At 46.6% G+C, this 21228-nt stretch overlaps 1 protein-coding gene and 1 long non-coding RNA gene across 3 annotated transcripts in view; one reads left to right on the top strand and one right to left on the bottom strand.

Moving 5' to 3' along the window:
* LOC133359397 (basic salivary proline-rich protein 2-like) overlaps positions 1–21228 on the top strand; it is a 248246-nt gene that overhangs the window by 17053 nt on the left and 209965 nt on the right. The gene's annotated exons all lie outside the window — the stretch shown is intronic.
* On the bottom strand, positions 13423–16179 carry LOC133359638 (uncharacterized). Its single transcript, XR_009757181.1, has 2 exons — positions 15903–16179; positions 13423–15559 (listed from the first exon to the last, which is right to left on the bottom strand). It is a non-coding gene; the product is annotated as an uncharacterized LOC133359638 (long non-coding RNA).

Here is a 21228-nt window from a genome sequence, read left to right as displayed (position 1 = left end):
CATCACCACCATCACTACAATCAGCACCATCAATCAGCACCATCAATCAGCACCATCAATCAGCACCATCAATCAGCACCATCAATCAGCACCAGCATCACACTCATCACCACAATCACCACAATCGCCACCGTCACCTGTGCTTCTTCAGTCTCCTCGCTCTTTCTCTTCTTCTTTTTCTTTGGAGACTGTGGGAGGCAGCATACAGTAACATCACCATGCAGCCCGTGCCAGGCTAGGTGCATGCAGAGACACAGTTCTCCATGTCTCTTTCTCCCCGTGTCTCTCTTCCCGTCTCCTCCTCCCCACGTGTCTCTCTCCACCCGCGTCTCTCTCCACCAGCGTGTCTCTCTCCCCCCCCGTCTCTCGCCCCCCGCGTCTCTCTCCCCACGTCTCTCTCCCCACGTCTCTCTCCCCACGTCTCTCTCCCCACGTCTCTCTCCCCACGTCTCTCTCCCCACGTCTCTCTCTCCCCGCGCGTCTCTACCCCCGCGCGTCTCTCTCCCCGCGTGTCTCTACCCCCGCGTGTCTCTCTCCCCCCGCGTGTCTCTCTCCCCACGTCTCTCTCCCCCCGCGGTCTCTCCCCGCGCGTCTCTCTCCCCGCGCGTCTCTCTCCCCGCGTGTCTCTCTCCCCGCGTGTCTCTCCCCCCGCGTGTCTCTCTCCCCGCGTGTCTCTCTCCCCCCGCGTGTCTCTCTCCCCACGTCTCTCTCCCCGCGTGTCTCTCTCCCCGCGTGTCTCTCTCTCCGCGCGTCTGTCCCCCCGTGGCTCTCCCCCGCGCGTCTCTCCCCCCGCGCGTCTCTCCCCCCGCGCGTCTCTCTCCCTCCGCGCGTCTCTCTCCCCGCGCGTCTCTCTCCCCGCGCGTCTCTCTCCCCCCGCGCGTCTCTCCCCCCGCGCGTCTCTCTCCCCCCGCGCGTCTCTCTCCCCCGCGTCTCTCTCCCCCGCGTCTCTCTCCCCCCCCCGTCTCTCTCCCCCCGCGTGTCTTCTGTCTCTCCCTGTATCTCACCTTCTCAGGGACGGTCTGTGTCTCCTCCTCCTCCTGGCGTCTCTCTCTCTTCTTTGTCTTCTTTGCTCTCTTCACCTCCTCCGGTGTTTCCTCCTCCTTCTCCTCCTCCATCGTGGTCTCTGCGTCTCCTCCCTTCTGCCTCCGCCGTTTTTCTCCCTTCACCTTCTTTGGCTCCTAACATCCGGGAACACGGAGCGTCTCGCAATGTCACAATCACAACATTCCGTTGATGCTGCAGGAGGGGTACGATGAGCTGTGAAGCTCCTTTGTGAAAGATGGGTCCAGTCGGGGCACAATGGGTAGTCACAACGTTACCACAACAAACACGAAAAGAGAGCAACACTGAGACCTCCTTTACCAGTGGCAAAATATAGTAGTAGGTTTTTAACCTTTAAACTGGTACAAAACTGACACCTTTATACAAGGCATCATGTTTGCAATAACCGCAACACAAGCAGTCAAAATGCAAACATGATGCCTTGTATAAAGGTGTCAGTTTTGTACCAGTTTAAAGGGTAAAAACCTACTACTACTAGGAGAGCAACAGTTTAGGAAAGGTAAACAAATCACTTTAAGAAAATATACAAATGAAACGAATACGTTTTATCTTAACAGGTAAATCCCACTGAGGTTTGTCTATATATATATAAAAGGGAAATTTGTGAATGTGTGTGTCTACTCTTTGGTTCTTTCGGTAAAGTCACGTATAAAGAGAAAATAATAAATTAAGTACTAGCATACGACGTTTCGATTGCAACACAAGCAATCATCATCAGATATGATTGAAATAGAAACACAAATCTAGTATACTTAGAAATGTAATGTAATACAACAGAGAGTCGGATAACATAACAGTCAACACCCTACCTGGTTGATTACGTTCTTCCTGAGAATGCTAAATTTGAGAGAGAGATAAAACACAGAACCTGAGACATATAGACAGACATATAAGTAGAGACAGATATCACAGAGATACATAGAGAGAGACGTACATAATTTATTATTTCCTCTTTATACGTGACTTTACCGAAAGAACCAAAGAGTAATTCCTGCAGTCACGAAAGCTCCAAATTAAGTATGAATGTGTGTGTCTGTTTGAAATGTTTAGCATACTTCCCAACATGCTACAAACTTGAAATTTGGCATGTGGGTAGCTCCCATACTGTACACAATGTAAAACGTATAAGAATAGACTTTTGTATTTTGGGGGGGGGGGGGGGGGGGGAATGACCATGAAGTGTGCGGCATCAACCCACATACAGGACAGGCGAGAATCGATATCTGGTGAGCGTTTGTGGTATCGATTAAACGGGAATAGGCCGATTCTTAGGAAATCTACAACCTTCGATTCCTTTGCTCGATTTAAAGAATCAATTCTTGGCGCGCGAGCGTAAGTTTTTTTCTACCGCGCGTTGTTTTATTTTATTTTAATCAGGTAATGATCAAAGTTTTATTTTCATTTATCATTAAATTGCTTTAAAAATATATAATTATATGAATTATAAACAATAGGGTTATTCTTCTTCTTGGTTCTTTCGGTAAAGTCACGTAGAAGGGAAAAAATTTAATTATACTAATAAAACATAATAGTATACTTTATTTAATATTATGTTTTATTTTTATTATTTTATTATTTCCCTTCTACGTGACTTTACCGAAAGAACCAAGAAGATGAATCCCTGCAGTCACGAAAGCTTTAAATCGAAATTTAATAGGGTTATTGTATGCAAACTTTACAAGTAGCACGTTAAACGTTTCCCCCAAGTAACATGGCTAAACGGTACAATGCCAATGGGTCTTTTATGTTAAAATTTATTTCGTTAAATTATTATTGCAAGTACTTTTAATTCTTACCTATAAAAGTCATGTTTTGCCTGTGTGTCTCTCCGTCTGACGGTCTGTGCACGCAACTTGCGACGCTTTTAACTCACAAACTGGGGTTTACATTTCTAACTTTAAAGTAGTTAAATTGATAATTTAGTACTATTAATGATTATATTACTACGCTGAGCGCACGCCAAAGCACGCATCTTCGCATGCACGAAACGTCGTGGTTCCCATAGCAACACACACGCGAGATCGGTGTGGGCGAGGAAACATTATCATTCGCTTTAATGCAAAAAAATATCTATTTAAAAAAACTTTTTGAAAAACACGCTTTTTTAAACATGACTGTACTACTAATGGGAGAACTCCACGACTCCAGGAAATGGCCCAAAAGCTTGCCATAACGTAAGGGACCGTGAGCAATTACAGCCAACGTCAGTTTACCGTGGACAATTAGACCCAAGCCGAAACATAACATAAAAAATAATGTAAAAAAATAATTATTTTTTTATAATATATCGTATTGTCATCAGTATGACATAAGTATACCAAGTTTGCAGTCGATACCACATTGGGAAGTGGGTTAAAATTGAGTTACAAGATTTGAGGATACAACAACGACAACAGAGTGAGTTAAATAAAAGCGTGTAAAAAAAGACAACGCTGAGGTAATTCTTCAAAGTGTGATGTTGTCCTCTTCTCCCCCTCCCACCCCAATGTGTGCAGTTACTACTATAGTCGGTATATACTGCTGCAGAGTCGGTAGATACTAATATAGAGTCAGCAGATACTACTATGGAGTTAGTAGTTCTACTAGTCAGTAGATACTACTATTGAGTCAATAGATACCACTATAGATTGAGTAGGCAACTACTATAGTCATTAGATACTACTGCAGTCAGTAGTTATTACTGTAGAGTCAGATACTACTATAGAGTCACTTGATACAATTCACTCTATTGTATGTAGGGTGTTTATGTATATATGTCTACGCGGGGGTAAAAATATTTATTGAGGGTGGCGAGGGGGGTCGACAATTTTCGGAAACCTTTTAGATCAACTATTTACCCCCCACTTTCTATAACTTTTTTGACTTATAATTTTGTTGACGGACAAATGTACAGATAAACCGCACGCCGGGCGTTCACAATAGCTTAGTATTTGTGTATGTATATGTTATGTTTTTAAGTTTTGAAATATATTTTCCCCCGGGCAACACCGGGTAATTCCCGCTAGTCTATATATAAAAGGGAAATTTGGGAATGTGTCTGTCTGTTCGAATTGTTTAGCATACTTCCCAACATGCAAACTTGAAACTTGGCATGTGGGTAGCTTCCTTACTGTACACAATGCAAAAAGTATAAAAATAGACTTTTGTATTTTTGGGGGGGGGGGGGGGGCGCAATAATGAATATATTTTGCACGGAAAGTGAGCGGTGACGTCACATCTGTGATGTCACCCGCATGCGGCAGCGTTACGCAGTGTGCCTGCTGACATCACGCATACCCCCCCCCTACTCCCGCGTAGGCCGTCTAATAATCCAAGAAAGGAATCCAAGTCTCGGGCAACGCCGGGTACTTCCCGCTAGTAGCTTACATATCAGAAGTGACCTGGCTATCACACAAGACAGTTCAACGAAGTGGCTGATCACCACATGGAAATTTATAGCAGCAACAAAAATTATCGAAATAAGTTTCAAATTTTTAAGTTTAATTTATTAGGTATATCCCTGTGAGCCATGCGGCTCTTGAGTCGGGTGCAACCGCAATAAACAAAATATGAACAGAGAACATCTTAAAGCGACGACGCGCAACAGAAACATCCTGGAAAAAACAGAAAATCTTCCAATCTAAACGTCATGTCGATTCTAAATGTAGGGGGAAAAACCGGAGGACCTGGAGAGAAAAATCCACGAGACCATAGGGAGAGAGAGATGCAGACTCCACAATATACAGCAGCAGGCATTGTCAGGGTTGGAATCGAACCCATGACATCCTGCATACCAGACGAGGTAGTTGCAATTATGATTAAAATGTGTAATGCGCATTCCATCCTAGAATTGCAATGAGCAATGCATGGAAAGTAGGAAATAAAAACTGAACCAGGGCAACCGACCAAACTAAAGATAGAAGGCCACTTTAAAGAGATGGGTTTTCAAAGCAGACTTAAATATCTCTACCGACTCTTGATTTTCTGATCTGAAGTGGCAAGGCGTTCCATAGCTTGTGGGTGGTGGCACGCTAGCAAAAGCACCAATCGCCAAAAGAGCACAACCCTAGACCTGGGAGTGCTGAGCAGTTGGAGATCAAAAGATCTTAATGACCTCGATGGAATATATAAATGTATTAGTTCCTGCAAGTAATGTGGGGTGAGCCCTTAAAAAGCCTCATAGGTTAATAGCAGCATCTTAAAATCCACTTGCAATTTGACTGGTAGCCAATGAAGGGATATGAGCACTAGTGTAATGTGCTCACAGAATAGTGTATGTGATGTAAGCACTCGAGCGGCTGCATTCTGAACAAGCTGGGGTCTGCCCAGTACTTTGCTCGGTATCCCAACCAGTAAAGTGTTGCAGTAGCCCAGTCAGGATAACGCAAAAGCATGGACCAGTCTCTCCAAGTCAGCAGGTGACAGGAAGTGATGTATTCTAGCAGAAGTGATGCATTCTGGCAATATTTCTTAGGTGGAAAAAGGGCATTTTAACCACCTTAGATACGTGTGCCTCTGTTCAAAAAATTACCTTTAAGGTTTCTGACCTCCTGTGTCGGACTGACACTGTGATCATCATTCAACAAACGAGATGAACCAATTTAAGAAAAATGCAGAGGGGAGCCGATGAATATGGCTTCGGTCATCTCCTAGCTACCGTGGTGACGATGAGAGATGCAGACTCCAAATATACAGTAGCAGGCATGGTCAGGGTTGGGATCGAACCCACAACCTCCTGCATACCAGGCGAGGGAGTTAACGTCTCATAGCCATGGTGGTGATGAGAGAGAGATAGAGACAAACTCCAAATATACAGCAGCAGGCATGGTCAGGGTTGGGAGCGAACCCACGACCTCCTGCATATCTGGCGAGGTAGTTAATATCTCATAGCCACCGTGGTGATGAGAGAGAGACGCAAACTCAAAATCTACAACAGCAGCAGGCATCGTCAGGGTTGGGATCGAACCCACGACTTCCTGCATACCAGGCGAGGTAGTTAACATCTCATAGCCACCGTGGTGATGAGAGAGACGCAAACTCCAAATATACAGCAGCAGGCATCGTCAGGGTCGGGATCGAACCCACGACTTCCTGCATACCAGGCGAGGTAGTTAACATCTCATAGCCACCGAGCTCTGCCGTCCTATGCATGTACGTAAGGCTGCGCCTTGGCGGGGATCACCGTTGGGTAAGGATACAAATAACTACATCCACACCACTATCCCCGCTACGATGGGGATTCAGTGCACGGGGAAAATCCACACGTGACCCACCAACCCTGGCCGCCCTCACTGGTGCGTCATCATCATCGTCGACGTCATTATGCGGCAGCGCCTTTGGCTCAGCGCAGAAAAAAACTCAAATCGGGGGGCTCAGGGTGCCTTCGACTTTCATATGGAGGGCGGCGGGGGGGGGGTCTCAATCAAAAATTGGCTGGAGCCAACGCTGAAATCAATCGCCCGCGCGCAAACAAAGATAGCGGCGGAGAGCACGCGGGTGTAGCCTCTAACCCCCAGGCTGTCGGGGCCAAGTGCTGTCCGTGCTCAGTGGTACACGAGGGTGTGTGTAGGGTGTGTGTGTAGGGTGTGTGTGTGTAGGGGGTGTGTGTGTGGGGTGTGTGTGTAGGGGGTGTGTGTGTGTAGGGGGTGTGTGTGTGTAGGGGGTGTGTGTGTAGGGGGTGTGTGTGTGTAGGGGGTGTGTGTGTGTAGGGGGTGTGTGTGTGTAGGGGGTGTGTGTGTGTAGGGTGTGTGTGTGTAGGGTGTGTGTGTGTAGGGTGTGTGTGTAGGGTGTGTGTAGGGTGTGTGTGTAGGGTGTGTGTGTGTGTAGGCTGTGTGTGTGTGTGGGGGGTGTGTGTGTGGGGTGTGTGTGTGTAGGGTGTGTGTGTAGGGAGTGTGTGTCGGGTGTGTGTGTCGGGTGTGTGTGTGTAGTGTGTGTGTAGGGGGTGTGTGTGTGTAGGGGGTGTGTGTGTGTAGGGGGTGTGTGTGTTTAGGGTGTTTGTGTGTAGGGGGTGTGTGTGTAGGGGGTGTGTGTGTGTAGGGTGTGTGTGTGTAGGGGGTGTGTGTGTGTGTAGGGGGTGTGTGTGTGTGTCCGGTGTGTGTAGTGTGTGTGTGTGTCGGGGGTGTGTGCGTTGTGTGTGGGCCCCGGCACCAACGTCAGACCCGGCAACCTTTGTCTCCCCCAGACAGCGATGTCTCTTCTTGTCAATACACAGCAGACACACCCACACACCGCACTAGTCGCTCATTTGAGGCCAGGTCGACCTAGCGCAGCCGTGCAGCAGCAGCAGCAGCAGCCCCCCCTACAGGCGGGTGTTGGGGGGTGGGGGGGTTGTTGGGGGGTGGGGGGGGGGGGTTGTTGGGGGGTGGGGGGGGGGTGTTGGGGGCGCTAGGACAGTACGGGGGGCGAGTACAGTACATGGGGGACCCACACACAGTGCAAATAAGCTCTAGTACAGTACAAGGGGGGGTTCTAGTACAGTACAAGGGGGGGCTCTTGTACAGTACTAGGGAGTTCTAGTACAGTACAGGGGGGGGCTCTAGTACAGTGCAAGGGGGGGCTCTAGTACAGTACAAGGGGGGGCTCTAGTACAGTACAAGGGTGGCTTTAGTACAGTACAAGGGGGGGCTCTAGTACAGTACAAGGGGGGGGTTCTAGTACAGTACAAGGGGGGGGGGGCTCTAGTACAGTACAGGGGGGGGGCTCTAGTACAGTACAAGAGGGGGCTCTAGTACAGTACAAGGGGGGGCTCTAGTACAGTACAAGAGGGGGCTCTAGTACAGTACAAGAGGGGGCTCTAGTACAGTACAAGAGGGGGCTCTAGTACAGTACAAGAGGGGGCTCTAGTACAGTACAAGAGGGGGCTCTAGTACAGTACAAGAGGGGGCTCTAGTACAGTACAAGAGGGGGCTCTAGTACAGTACAAGGGGGGGGTTCTAGTACAGTACAAGGGGGGGGGGCTCTAGTACAGTACAAGGGGGGGGGCTCTAGTACAGTACAAGGGGGGGGGTTCTAGTACAGTACAAGGGGGGGGGGGGGAGGCTCTAGTACAGTCCAGGGGGCTGCAGTAGAGGACACGAGACGCGAGGTCTGTGCGGGCCCGGCACTCTCCTAGCGCAGTGCAGGCCTCAGGCCCAGCGCCGCTCACCGTCGTGGGCGCCGCTGTGGTCTCCTCCAGCTCGGCGAGGATCTTCCCGGGCATCGCTGCTGGCTGCTGGTTGGTTGCGGCTGTTGCTTGGCTGCTTGCGGCTGTAGTTTGGCTGCTGTCTGGCTGTTGTCTGGCTGTTGTTTGGCTCCGGCTGTGGGGGCGGCCGCCTTCTTGGTTGCTGGCCGCGTGGTAAAGGACCGGACGTGACGTCAGCGCGTACGGTCGTTGACGTCATCACGCACGGTGATTGCGGAGGATTGTGGAAAGTGACGTCATGACGCGCAACGTTAAAGGGGTCTGCAAGGGGGGAATGTGACGTAACGACGTACGGATTATGTAACGGGAAAACATGCGAGAGGCGTCGGGATGGGCTGCGTAAAAAACAAGGACGACGTGGAGGCGGTGACGTCATGACGCACGACGTAAGAGAGGCAGGGGATGTGACGTCATGACGCACATTATAAAAAAAAGTTGGTTGAAAGGTCTGACGTCATGACGTACCGGGGTGGTTGAACTTTTATGCTTTATTAATTTACCCGGCAGCATAACAAAGGTTGGCTTCATATTCTTAGGTTTTTTTCGGTAAAGTCACGTAGGTAAAAAATTAAAATTAATAAAAGTAAAATTAAAATTAAAAAGGTGGCTTATCTACTTACACCATCTACATTACAAAGCCTCAGTTTGAAATACTCTGAGGTTTTTTCGGTGAAGTCACGTAGTTACAAATAAAAATAAATAATAATAAAAATAATAAATCACGACGTTTCGGAGGCAACACAAGTCTCCGTCATCAGGTGGGACCGTCACAGCTAAAATTTACTGTATTAAGTGAGGAAAAAATCCAAGAGACAAGCTCCTAAATACAAGTTAAGGTAGAGTGGGGGGAGGGGCTTATCTGAATGTGGTAGCCAGTGAATGGGACGTGTTGGGGTGGGGTGGGCGGGGCTAAAAGAGAACAATCGGTGTACCTCGACTTCAAGTTGTAACCGGTGTTGGCTGACAATCGAAACACAAATAAGTATAACCCGTAAAAACAAAGTTTTTCACTCTAAATCCTTTATATGCGTGGCGGCTAGAGTCCTCTCGTCCTCTGGCTTGAGATGGCTGCCACCAATGGGTCAGATGATTGTCTGCAGTATTAAACAATTGGTAATTAAATATTTAATTTGTTTTCCCTAAACAGTGTAAAATTTAGGAATTTTTTTTTCACGAACATTAATTGTCTCGCACAACGAGTCTGTGTGCAAAATGTCAGCTCGATTGGATCACGGGAAGTGGGTTAAAAAACGACCGAAAGGTTTGCACGGTCGTAAGCAAGCAAGCAAGCACGCAAGCAGGCAAGCAAGCAAGCGAACTTAATATAAAGGATTTAAAAAGGCAGCGCTGTTAAACGCTGGGGATGTCAACACTCGCTAAAGTAGAATAGTACCTGTCAAATAAGATGGTACAAATATGCGTAAATAAATATTTTTAAATCCTTTATATTAAGTTTGCTTGCTTGCTTGCTTGCGTGCTTGCGTGCTTGCTTGCTTGCTTACGACCGTGCAAATCTTTCGGTCGTTTTTAACCCACTTCCCGTGATCCAATCGAGCTGACATTTTGCACACAGACTCGTTGTGCGAGACAATTAATGTTCGTGAATTTTTTTCCAAAATTTTACACTGTTTAGGGAAAACAAATTAAATATTTAATTACCAATTGCTTAATACTGGCAGACAATCATCTGACCCATAGGTGGCAGCCATCTCAAGCCAGAGGACGAGAGGACTCTAGCCGCCACGCATATAAAGGATTTATAGTGAAAAACTTAGTTTTTACGGGTTATACTTGTTTACATGGTTAATAACATCTTTCCAATGTCAGACGCTGTCTTTCCGACAGACCTGTTCTTCACCTGAGGACGGCTGCTTGCGTTGTGGCCGAAACGTCGTGAGAATTGTATTTTATTATGTTTAATTTTATTATTTTATTATTTCCCTTCTACGTGACTTTATCGAAAGAACCAAGAAGATGAATCCCTGCAGTCACGAAAGCTTTAAATCGAAATCTTTCCAATGATTACTCAGTTTGTACCCATCATCACGGTTGAAGTTATTTCTGTGTTTATATATCTGGACGGCTTCGTGTACAAACCTTTGATGGTAGCCAGAAGGTTTGCAGAGCACCTTGGTCTCGGAAAAGACTCCAATCGTTGCTCGGGGTATACGCAACGCTACCTCCCAGCCCACACCCCGCCCCCACACTCACCATGCCCCCTCCCCCCATCTCCCCCGCGACTATATCCGCAGACTACCTGCTGGATCTCTAAGGTTTTTTCGGTAAAGTCACGTAGGGAGAAATAAATAAATAAATATTTTTTTATTATTTGAATTAAATAATAATTCACGACGTTTCGGAGGCAACACAAGCTTCCTTCATCAGGTGTAAAAAGACACAGCAAAATAACTGTAGTGAAAGTTATTTGTGATGGGACATTACAAATTGTGTTTGTAGAGGGTGTGTGTGTAGGGGGTGTGTTATTACAGTTATTTTGCTGTGCCTTTTTACACCTGATGAAGGAAGCTTATGTTGCCTCCGAAAGGTCGTGATTATTATTTTATTTCTACTATTATTTCTATTATTTTTTTATTTATCTTTTTTTTCCTACGTGACTTTACCGAAAAAAACCTAAGAGTATGAATCATTGCAGTCACGAAAGCTTCAAATCTAGAATCTGCTGGATGTCCTCTCTCTTTCAAAGAACAAATTTGACCTAAGGTCTTCGCTCATTTACCAGCTTCACATTCCATATTGACGTACAAATACTGGAGGAAGGGCCTTTGCTATTGATGCCCCCAGGGTCTGGAATGCTATTGCCAATAAACTGCAACTTGAATCACTACCTGTGAGATCCTCTCTCAAAACTGCTCTAGAGGAGCTGTACACCCCTAGCTGTCACTGCAAATCAGTAGCCTAAAATAAAATGTTTCGCTCCGGATGATCGCTGCAAAGTATGATCTGTGTTTTGATTTAGTGTACTGATCTTAAAGGTGCATTGAAAAATGTTGATTCTCCGACTGATGCTCCTGCTGTTGTGGAGTGACTCATGCAGCCAGCTATGGCTGCAGGGTTTGGTGGTACATGTTGTTTATCTCGTTCATTGTGAAAATTTCGGTCACAGTTCCTATGATCACTGTTTCATTGCTTTTATGGCTTTATTTTGGTGATTCTCGAAAAGTTTTTTGGTTTGGCCATGTTTGTTTGTTGTAGTACAGAGTTAGACTGATGGCCTCAATCTAAGTTGTCTTGTGGTTGTTGTTGTTTGACTTGCATCCCACTGGGATGTTTGCACACAGCGTTGGTGTACGGTGCTTTTTCTGCAATATTTTGCTGTCTTTTCTTGGATTTTCTGTTTGCACATAGTCACTTTAAGATGTTTTCTTGTTCAAGTTTTTGTTTTTTGTTTGTTGCGGTTGTACCCGATTCAAGAGCCGAATGGCTCACAGGGCTATACCTAATAAATGAACTTGATGTAATTACTCGTCACATCCACCTCTGAGACACACTTAAGCGGTTGTGCTTTCACTAAGTTGTCCCCACCTAAAGAAGGACGCTTGTGTTGCGCCCGAAACGTCGTGATTTAATTTATTTTAATGTTTTACCTACGTGACATTACCGAAAAAACACAAAGAATATGAATCCTTGCAGTCACGAAAACTTCAAATCTAGAATTAAGGGAAATTGGTCATTTAAATAGCGCAATGTGCTGACGTCATGACGTACAATACTGAGACGCAACGTGATGGTGACGTCATGCCGCAAATTACTATTCCGTTCCTAGGTCAAGTGATGTCACCGCGTCGTGATTGATGTCACCGCACAAAGGGGGGGGGGGGCGGTAACTGCTGCAGTGACGTCATGACGCACGTTGTGAATTGGATGGTATGTAGGGACGTGACGTCATGACGCACGGATTATATCACGGGCAAAACTAAAACGCGTGACGTCAGGACGAACTGCGTAAAATCTCTTTCGCGCCGTGGTGACGTCATGACGCAATCATAACTACAAAGATCCCCCGTGTAGCCTGCATAGACTGTTGGGGGCAAGTGCTGTTAGCAAGCACCTATGAAGGCCGGCACTGTGGCACCCGAGGGGGTGGGTGGTGAGCACCACGCCCGGCCGCCTTTGTCTCCCCAAAGGCGGCCGGGTGGTGTTGGTGGCCGTGAGCGGGAATCGAACTCGGGTCGCCGGGTTCGTAACGCAGCGAGCTAACCGCTACACCACCGCTCACTCACCCACCCACTAAATCATCCACCCACTCACTCACCCACCCACCAACTCACCTGCCCACCTACTCACTCACCCACCCACTAAATCATCTACCCACTCACTCACCCACCCACTCACTCACCCACCCACTAAATCATCCACCCACTTACCCACCCACTAAATCATCCACCCAATCACTCACCCACTCACTCACCCACCCACTAAATCATCCACCCACTCACTCACCCACCCACCAACTCACCTGCCCACCCACTCACTCACCCACCCACTAAATCATCCACCCACTCACCCACCCACTCACTCACCCACCCACTCACTCACCCACCCACTAAATCATCCACCCACTCACTCACCCACCCACTCACTCACCCACCCACTAAATCATCTACCCACTCACTCACCCACCCACCAACTCACCTGCCCACCTACTCACTCATTCACCCACCCACTAAATCATCCACCCACCAACTCACCTGCCCACCTACTCACTCCCCCACCCACCTACTCACTCACTCACCCACTCACCCACCCACCCAGCAAATAATCCGCCCACTCACTCACCCACCCACTCACTCACCAACCCACTAAATCATCCACTCACTCACTCACTCACCCACCCACCAACTCACCTGCCCACCTACTCACCCACCCACCTACTCACTCACTCACTCACCCACCCACTCACCGGCCCACCTACTCACTCAACCACCCACCTACTCACTCACCCACTCACCGACCCACTAAATCATCCACCCTCACTCACCCACACACCCACTCACCCACCCACCGCAATGGCGGGGAGGATGCCGTGATACACCCACTCATCATACACTGACTCACTCACACATCATACACTGACTCACAGATCATACACTCACACAACCACTGACCCATTCACTCATAATACACGGACTCACTCACACATCATACACTGGGAGTGTCATGCTGCCAGATATGGCTGCAAGTTTAGTCGTACATGTTATGTATATCGTTTATTGTTAAATTTGAATCAAAGTTCATATGATTACTGTTGTTACATTGTATTTATAGCTTTATTTTGGTGATTTCGAAAACATGGTTAAGCCATGTTTCTTGCAGAAGTGCGGAGTTGGCCTAATAACTTTATTCTAAATTGTCTTATGGGTCATCATTAGAACTCCTTTGCCAGTACCAAAATATAATGATGGGGGTTTTCCCATTTTTTGGGCAACGGAGCTGAAGCCTTTTTACAAGGATTAGTGTCTGCAATGCATATATTATCAGTGTGTTTTTGTTTGCATTTTGACTGCAAGTATTGTGGTTAATGCAGATGTGGATCCTTGTGGAAAGGTTTCAGTTTTGTTGCCGGAAAAAGGGGGAAGAACCCTAGTATTACGTCTTATGGTTGTTATTGTTTGACTTGCATCATATTGGGATTTTTGCACACAGCGTTGTAATACAGTGGGGTTTTTTTTGGAAGATTTTGCTGGTGTTTCCAGGATGTTTCTGTTGCGCGTCGTCACTTTATGATGTTCTCTGTTCTTATATTGTTTGTTGCGGTTGCACCCGACTCAAGAGCCGCATGGCTCACAGGGCTATACCTAATACATGAAACTTGAACTTGAAATAATCCACCCTCACTCAGCCACACACCCACTCACTGACCCACCCACTCACCTGCCCACTCACTCACCCACCCAGTCACCCACCCACTCATCTTCTTTCAACTCTTCCTTCCTCTGTCTCCTCCCTTATCTCCTCCTCCGTTATCCCCTCCTCCTCCATTATCATCATCACCACCTCATCTCTTCCATCACCACCACCTCTTCCCTATCTTCCTCCTCCACATGATCATCATTACCACCACCTCCTGTTCGTCTCTATACATTTTATTATTTCTCCACCACCACCTCCGCCACCACCAAAACAAAGATCCCCGTATAGCCTTAACAGACTGTTGGGGCAAGTGCTGTTAGCGAGCACCTATGAAGGCCGAAAGGGTACACGAGGGGGTGGGTGGCCAGCACCACGCCCGACCTCCTTTGTCTCCCCAGTGGCGATGTTTACACACCACACCAGGTACTCATTTGAGGCTGAGTCGACCCAGGAGAGGCCCAGGACTCGTTTAAATAATCGTCACTGGTGTTGGCCGCGAGCGGGTAATGAAATCGGGTCGCCGGGTTCATAGCGCAGTGTAGCGCTAACCGCTACACCACTGCTACACTACCACTACCACCTCTACCACCAACAACAACCGCCATTTGCCACTAAGTGGCGGTGACGTCACCACGACGCTTGTGCCAGGCCATGTGCACCTTGAGAATACATGAAGTGTCGAAAGTCCGCTGGCAGGAGGTCACGGGGCAGACCCAGGTGCCACGGGTCGACTGAGATGACTGAGACGACTGGCTGATGCACCACCTGTGCCCCCTACTGTGCCAACTTGCTGTGCTTTAGCCACCTGGCGCTCTGCTCGTTGTTGTGAGCGTCACTCCTCTACCACCACCACCTCTACCACCACAACCTCCACCACAACCTTAATACCACCACCGCCACCTTTACCACCACCTTTACCACCACTGCCGCAACCACCGCTTATAACATGAAATGTGATCTCAATTTTCCACCAACCTTCTCGTACCCTGGCCCTCTCATTGTGTGGCCGATCCCACAGCAAACTCGGAACGTTTCATCGGGACAAATCAAGCCACGTAAGGCCCACTGAACTATTTAGCTCTATTTCAGAAGTGACCTGGCCACAAATGATAGCTTATCAAGCGGAAATTTCTAACAGCCAAAATACTGTTGACTTAAAACTTTCGTGACTGCAAGAAGTCATATTCTTTGGTTCTTTCGGTAAAGTCACGTAGATAGAAAAATAAGAATAAAGTGAATAAATATACTCTGAAGGCACGTTCATAAATGTGGAGGGCAACACCAGAAGACCCAAATAATCCAAGTGACCACAGGGGTGGGGGGGGGAGACATGCAAAATCCAAAAATACAGCGAGCTTCAGGGTCGGGATGGAACCTACAACCTCATGCATCCCAGGCGAGGTGGTTAACATCTTGCCTCCTCTCTCTTCTATGCAGTTACTTGTCCTTTTTCCAGGAGTTTTGAATCTGCAGGAGTAGCGGGGGGGGGGGGAGAATGAAGAGGAGGCGATTAGGGGGCGGCACAAAGCCATTGAAAACACGCAATAGACTCTCGACTATCCATTCTAATGATGGGCAGGATGGCTGCGGAAAATTTTAAATCGTGGATAATCCGAAAGCAAGCATTTTCCGCTGATCTCTAGAACGAATATGAACGATCGACCAATTGATGATGCGCGTGTTCAGTGATAACACTTTCCTGATCCTGCCCAGGAGAAGACTCGGCCCACTGAGTGGATGACATTAGGGGTGGGTGGGGTCAGGTGGGGTGGGCGTAAGAGTAGCGGAGAGGTCAGATTTCACTACCAACCTTCATCATTCAATTCCGCGGTAGTGGAATCCTGCACGTCGATGTCCCGCACATCGACAGTGGTGCTGCCGTGGGCGACGTTGGAGCTGCCGTGGGCAACGTTGGAGCTGCCCTGGGCAACGTTGGAGCTGCTCTGGGCGACGTTGGAGCTGCTCTGGGCGACGTTGGAGCTGCTCTGGGCGACGTTGGAGCTGCTCTGGGCGACGTTGGAACTGCCCTGGCCAACAGTGGAGCTGCCCGGGGCGACGTTGGAGCATCCACAGCAGTTCAGTAGTTTTTCAACTGTGAATTCATGAGCATCATCATCAACATCTCCTTATTTGTGTGTGTCTCTCTCTCCTGGGCACACAATTCTCCGAACGGCGCTGCAAGGATGTGTAGTGGTCGCGGGTTGCTGAGGATATGGAATCTGCGTCAGTAACTCACGATCGCAAATCGCTCTGTAATTTCAGCAAATAATGTAACTTGCAGCGCCACACACCTATTGCCATCTTGAAGGGAAAGAATGGTGATGAGATCTGTGACCTGCAGGAACAGGTTCGCAGGCTTCCTCAGCATTTTGGGGAGATGTGTGAGGGAATGTATGTAGGTATAAGTTCTTTGGAACCAAACGTAGCCAACCGTGATAATCAAAAGGTGCGTAGCTCTGTGTAAAAGCTACCTGGTCGATCGTTGAATATGAAGCTACGGGCCTTCTGGCCACAGTAATGCCCTCCCTTGTCTATGCTTGCAAAACGTGAACCCCTCTCAAAAAACATTTGTGTTGATTTTAAACATTCAGGATAGCCTGCCTATGAACCATCCTGGGTTTAACCAGGCTAGATTACAGTGTGAGGAGCTCGCGGATCCTTTAAATATCTGGCTACAGTGCCGTCATCAGTGAGTTCCTCCGGCAGGTGAGGAGGCTGTGTTGTCTGGGTCATGTAGCCTGCATGCCCAAGCAGCTTCGAATTGGCTGGATAGAGGGGGCTAAATGGGCACGGCACAGGTTCAAGAAGAGATGGACTGATGTGGTAGAGTTGGATATATAGCTGAGTGGAGTTGCCGATGACTGGTACCAGCAGTGTCAAGATCGGCCTCTGTGAAGGCTTGTGAAGGGCGCTACTGGGCAGTCGGAGGCAGTCGCCCTCCAACAACAACGGAGGACAGAGGAGCGATTCTCACAACGAGTGGAGCACTATGCGGCTAAAATGTAGCAAGTTGGCACAGAAGGGGGCACAGGTGCTGCCATCGGCCATTCATCTCAGTCGGTCAACCCATGGCACCTGGGTCTATACCGTGACCACCTGGCCTGGCAGAGGCACAGTGGTGACATCGCTGTCACTTTGTGGCGAATGGCGGGTATTGATGTATTTTGAACTTCTGTCGCACCATACGTAGCCAACCATGCTGTTCTTTGTGCTTTGATGCCATTCGTTTATTTATTTATTTTATTTCGATTTAAAGCTTTCGTGACTGCAGGGATTCATCTTCTTGGTTCTTTCGGTGAAGTCACGTAGAAGGGAAGTAATAAAATAATAAAAATAAAACATAATAAATTAAAATAATTCTCACGACGTTTCGGCTACAACGCAAGCAGCCGTCTTCAGGTGAAGAATGAGACACTGCCAAGCTAGGAGCTTATATATAAGCTGGGTTGGAGGTGGAAGAAGAGCACCTTAACAAAAAGAATGTGCATATCAAGAGGAATTTAGCATATTCATGGGAAATGCGTAGGAGGTGGGCGGGGGGGTTTCAAAGTCATATTATGCCCATGCATTATGCAGGATCAGCAGCACCAAAGGGAGGGTGCAGGGGGTAGCATTAACAAAGGAAAGGAATGTTAATAGTATGTAGCTGCAGTTACTAAACAACCACGTAGAAAACTAAAGTATAACTACATAAAAACTAAAGTATAAACTGTATAGCATCATCAGTATACTTACTATACTCTACAATAAGCTGAGTTACTAACAGTAAGTAATACATTACAATTCTACGTCGTAAAAATTCTATAATATGCTTCCATCTAAACTTTATTCTCTTACATCACACGAGTATACACCGTACTATATACTGCCATAGACAAACCCAACATTAAATTATATACTGTATTGTTATAAACCACCCTATACCTTTAATATAACACTATGTATTATTATACCCACCCTAATGTGTATCACACTGCTATATGTTTACTATACAATTACGATACTATATATTACTTTGTACATTGTATTAAGCATATAAATGTTATACTATTTGTTATTATACACTGTACCATTGACCGTCGTGTCAATGGGTGAGTCGTGGGGGGAAACTTGCAGCGGAGCAAAGAATCCATTCCCTGCGGAGAATACAATGCCAGTGAGTGGAACGCGGTCTGAAAGTCACCGTAAACGTGAACACAATCAGTTAAGATCCGAAATGGTTTATTACGTCCTTCCAATGATTGCTAAGCCAGAATCCATCTTCTCGGTTGAAATTGTCTCTGTGTTTGTATATGTGGATCGCCTCATGAACGAATCTCTCATGATAGCCAGATGGCTTGCAGAGAACCTCTGTCTTGGAGAAGTCAATGTCATGTGAGCCCACTGAGTTGTAACAGTGATCTGCCACGGCTGAGGTGTTTGTCCTACCGTGTTTCAGGTCTGCTTTATGTTCACGGATGCGGTCCGAGACATGTCGTTTGGTTTCCCCAATGTAACTGCTACCACAGAGGCAACTTAGTTTGTAGACGCCAGGGTACTGTATATCTGGAACCACATCTTTAACAGATGGGACCAGATCACGGATTTTATGTACTGTGGTGAATCGGACCTGGATCTTGTGTTTAATCAGGATTTTGGAGATCTTTTTTGTGACCCCAGCAATGTAGGGTAAGGTGATGGTCTTGAAAGGCTCCTCAACAGGATCCTTCTTGATGGTTGGACTGATGGCTTTGCGGATTGTGTAGTCGGAGTAACCATTAGCCTTAAGAGCTTGGCGTACGTGTTTGAGTTCACTGGCAATGTGTTCCTGGTCGGAGATGCATTGGGCTCTATGGTATAGAGCAGGGGTCCTCAAACTTTTTAAACAGGGGGCCAGTTCACTGTCCCTCAGACCGTTGGAGGGCCGGACTATAGTTAAAAAAAACTATGAACAAATTCCTATGCACACTGCATATATCTTATTTTGAAGTGAAGAAACAAAACGGGAACAAATACAATATTTAAAATGAAGAACAAGTAAAGTTAAATCAACAAACTTGCCAGTATTTCAATGGGAACTATGGGCCTGCTTTTGGCTAATGAGATGGTCAATGTCCGGTTCCATATTTGTCACTGCAAGTCGTAACAAGTGATGCAAGTGTGTATCCGTTAGTCTAGATCTGGTTGGAGATTTCAAATGTTTCATTCTGGTACAAATCTGTTCACAGACATAAGTGCTGCCAAAGATGGTTGCCATTTTGAGTGCATGGTTCCTGAGATGAGGATATGTCTCAGAGGGGAGAGATGCATAGAAATTATGAAGGCTGCTTGACTTAAATGCGTCTTTCAGAGAGTCACAATTCTGCAGTTCAGCCAGTTCCATTTGGTAAATTGTATTCACATTTTCAATGTCAATAGAAAATGGGTTACGGAAAAGCTGTATGTCCTGTTCATGGAGATGAAGCTCTTTAAATCGAAATTGGAACTCCTTTTGCAATTTTTCCAATGAATCCACACATGTTTTGTTTGGGAATGCAACCAATGGTTTTTCTGCTAACAGATTTTGAGTTGTGGGGAGATGGCAGAAGTTTTCCTCCTTCACTTGTTTGATGAGGAGGCCTTATTTTACTTCAAATGCTTTGACATGTGATTGCATATCACAGATGAGCTTCCCCTTTCCTTGAAGTTGCACAATGAAACTGTTGAGTAGCTCTGTTACATCTGCCAGAAAGGCAAGGTGCCATTTCCATTCTGCATCATTGAGCTCTGGTACTTTTTTGTTTTTTGAAAGCAGAAAAGCTGTAATCTGTGGAAGTAAGTCATTGAAACGTTTCAAAACTCTCCCTCGACTCAGCCAACGGACTTCTGTGTGGTACAGAACATCTTCATAGTCAACATTTAGCTCAGACAGAAATTCCTGAAATTGTCTGTGGTTTAGTGCATGAGCTCTAATGAAGTTAACACAAGATACCACAATTTTCATAACAGAGTCCCACTTCAGTGATTTACTACACAGCGCTTGTTGGTGGATGAGGCAGTGTATGGCTATTGGATGAGAATGGTTATGTTTGTCCATCTCTTGGTTAATGCGAGCAATTACTCCTTTCTTAGACCCCACCATGCTAGGAGCACCATCAGTTGTCACACTGGCTAGTTTAGCCCAGTTCAGCTCCAAACCATTCACAGTTTGGCAAACCTTTTCAATAGATATCCTCTCCTGTAGTTGTTCCTTTGATACTTTGCAGTGCAGCAAGCTCTTCTGTGACTTCGAAATAGTCATTCGTCCCACGAATAAAAATTAGAAGTTGTGCAGAATCACGAACATCATTGCTTTCGTCGAGTGCCAAGGAAAAATAGGAAAGTTTTTTTGTGGAGTTTTGCAAATGCTGATGCAAATTGTCTCCCATTTCTTCAATCCTCCGTGTAATTGTAGGTCCTGAAAGACTCACTGTACTAAATAAATCGGCCTTCTCTGGACACATCTCTTTGGCAACAGAAAGAAGGAATTCTTTAACAAATTCTCCCTCCACGAATGGTCTGCCAGTGCACGCTATTAGCTTGGCAACTTGAAAACTTGCTCGCAGTGATGAAATATTTAGCTGCTTCTGCTTCATAAAAGTATTTTGCTGAGTTGTTAATGTATTTTTCAGTTTTAATATTTTATCTTTTCTCACTTCTCCGACCAAACAATCATATTTATCTTTATGTTGAGTTTCATAGTGTCGACGTAAATTGTATTCTTTGAACACATACACTATATTCTGGCATATCAGACACACAGCTCTTTCCTTGTACTGCATGAAAAAGTAATCATAAGTCCACTGTTCTTTGAATATCCTACACTCCGAGTAAATTTTTCTCTTTCTTGACATCATTGTTTCCTAGGGAGTCAAAATTGATATTAGTAAAATACCAATATATATACAGCGCTACAAAAAACAATATACCAGCAATAACTTTGCCCACACAGAGACATACAGACTGCACTGCCCATCAATGCAGTCTGATTGGGGGGAACTCCGCCCCCTCTCCCTCTTCCACCAATGACCGTCCTTCTCATGCAGAAAAAAGTAACAGACAGGCAGCGGCGGCAAAAACACCCGGCGGGCCGGATAAATGTCCTCGGCGGGCCGCATGTGGCCCGCGGGCCGTAGTTT

This window comes from Lethenteron reissneri, chromosome 65, assembly GCF_015708825.2.
Source record: "Lethenteron reissneri isolate LAM-NWPU_2019-01 chromosome 65, ASM1570882v1, whole genome shotgun sequence".
Lineage (NCBI taxonomy): Eukaryota > Metazoa > Chordata > Hyperoartia > Petromyzontiformes > Petromyzontidae > Lethenteron > Lethenteron reissneri.
Note: the sequence above shows the minus strand (reverse complement) of the source record. Positions and strands in the feature narration are given on the sequence as shown.